A 2,804-nucleotide genomic window follows, 5' to 3' on the forward strand; every position below is an offset into this window, starting at 1 on the left:
TATATATAATATATAAATATATGCATATATCCATACATATATGTACATACCTACATCTATATGTATATATAGATGCATATATGAATACATGACATCAATAAAACGTTAAACACAATGAGAAATGAAAACATGTATATATAATTACACATATGTATACATACATGTTTGCATGTATGTGATTATTCATATACGTATGCATATATACATACATTTATGCACAGACATGTATACATATACATACAATTACATAGATATATATGTATATGTACGCCTATATAAATTCTCAAACAAACTCTGAAACAAATACGTGTAGGAAGGAAGCAAGAGACACGACCAAATATATTAGTACACAGACACATGTAGACACTAACAAGTAACTAGGTTACTTACTTGGGAATAAGGTCAAGGGTCAGAATCCAATACTGAAATTCAATTTTTGTATATTAGTAGCAGTGAGTGTATATAGGTGCAGGGGTGGTTGTGAGGTAAGAAGTTTACTTCACAACCAAATGGTCCCAGATTCAGTCCAACTGCTTGACACCTTGAGCAAGTGTCTTCTACTAGAGACGCGGGTCAACCAAAGCTTTGTAAGTAGATTTGGTAGAGGGAAACTGAAAGAATCCCGTCGTATATGTGTGTGTCTTATTGGTTTGCTTACATCTGCATAACTTAGCAGTTCGACAATTAGATTTTGATAGAATAAGGACCACGCTTCAAAAAGTGTATCGGGGTCGATTCGTTCTACCAAAAATCCGCCAAAGCGGTTGGAGTTGAAGTTGAGGGAGTTCAGGACATCCGTATACCGCAAGCCGACCTTCACTGAATGATATCTCAACTTCAACTCCCACCAACCATACAGTGTAAAGTGAGGGATTGCTCAGTGCCTAAAACATCGAGCAACAAATATAAGTAGCGATCGTGATACCCACCACGAAGAAATGATCAAGCTCAGTAACAATCTATTAAGCAACAACTGCCCCAAAAGCATACTATCACTCCAATTACGAAGAAAAAAGAGGATGAAACCGAGTCTGTCTACCACAGTCTGTCTACCCTATGTGAAAGGCCTCTCCGAAAAGATACAAAGGATATGCGGCCCATATGACATCAGGACAGTATTCAAAAGTCATACAACACTTCGCAAATATCTCCTTCGAGTAAAACAACCAGTAGAAGAGAATATGACTAAGAACTACATGTACTCCATCCCATGCAGCTGTGGTAGGTTATACAAAGGCGAAACATGTCGCCCCCTCAAAATAAGGGTAGAGGAACATCGCAAAGCTGTGACACGGGGAGATTTTGATAAATCGGGTATAGCTAACCATGTATGGAAAAATAGAGACCACCTCCCCCTGTGAGATGAAGTTAAAATAATAGACAGAGAACACCATTGGAAAATACGAAAACTAAATGAAGCAGCACATATGCTAGGACACAACAACCTCCTATCATAGTTATATTCGCACTGAAATAAGGTACTGTTGAGCTTTTGCACAGTTCCTGCTTACCAAATTCTACCTTCAAGGTACTAATGAAGCCGAGGTTATGGTAGAAACCTATTTTCGTATTTTACAGTATTGTACGATTAAACTGGGAACTAACTATTTACCAAGTAAAATTCCTCATTACAAAACCATCCCTGCTTACCATATACGAGGGGATGCTGAAAACTTCCTGGTTTTGGGTAGAAGAAAATACAAGATTAATTATGATTTTACTCAACATATTCCCCTCTCGGATTCACACATTTATTGCAGCAGTCCTTCAGCTTTCTTAGTACCTGTAAAAGAACTTGGAAGATTGAGTCTCCGACCAGGCCTCTCGTGACACCCATAAAGCCAGGAACTTCTCAGCACCTTCTCGTAGATGTGTATTATATCTGCAAAGGCAGGTGGATTTTATAAGAGACAGAACATCGAAGAAAATCCTAATTTGTTTTTAGTCTCAATTTTTCTTACACGCAGAGATCACATTTCAACATGTAATTTCAACGGTAATTCACAATTTTGTCAGATATCAGTAGAATCTGCACCACAAGTATATTAAGGAAGATGCAATTATTTATAACCCATTGCCCAAAACATTTTTTTTTCTGTGTTTAACGTAATCAAAAGAAAATCGATATTTTGCAGTCCTAGAAGCAAGACAACAATTGAAACCGCCATTGTTTGCTGTCTTTGACAGTAGCCTTATTTACCGCACGATTCCTGTTTCCTATCATTTCGATACATTCTAAAAGATTCGTAACACACCAACCGTTATTTTAGTTCTCTGAAACCTCCACTTAGCATTCTCTACTTTGGTTGCATAAACATCACAGAAGCAATAAAGTATTTGCATAGCAACCTTAGGATTAGAAGCTATTTTAATTAAATTGCTACTTCTATTGACATTCACTCCCAATGTTTGGAGCTTTTTCAAATAGCAAGGGGAAAATTCTGTATGCATGTGTATTTATTTACATACATATTGCACGTAGACGCTCAGAGATATACATGCGATACATACGCATACAGGCGAAACAGCACATGCATGTATGAATATGTATGTGAGTGCGTGTGTGTGTGTGTGTATGTGCATATGCACAGATAGACAGGCAGATAGAAAAAGAGAGAAAAAGAGAGAGAGAAAGAGAGAGAGAAAGAGAGAGAGAGATTCTTATTCAAAGCTATGCATACATGCATATATATGCATGTGAATAGACACATACGCACTCACACAATTATATATACATACATATACATATATGCATATGTATACACATGTATATATTCATATATATATATATATATATATATATA

Source organism: Octopus bimaculoides, chromosome 17 (assembly GCF_001194135.2).
Source record: "Octopus bimaculoides isolate UCB-OBI-ISO-001 chromosome 17, ASM119413v2, whole genome shotgun sequence".
Classification (NCBI taxonomy): Eukaryota; Metazoa; Mollusca; class Cephalopoda; order Octopoda; family Octopodidae; genus Octopus; species Octopus bimaculoides.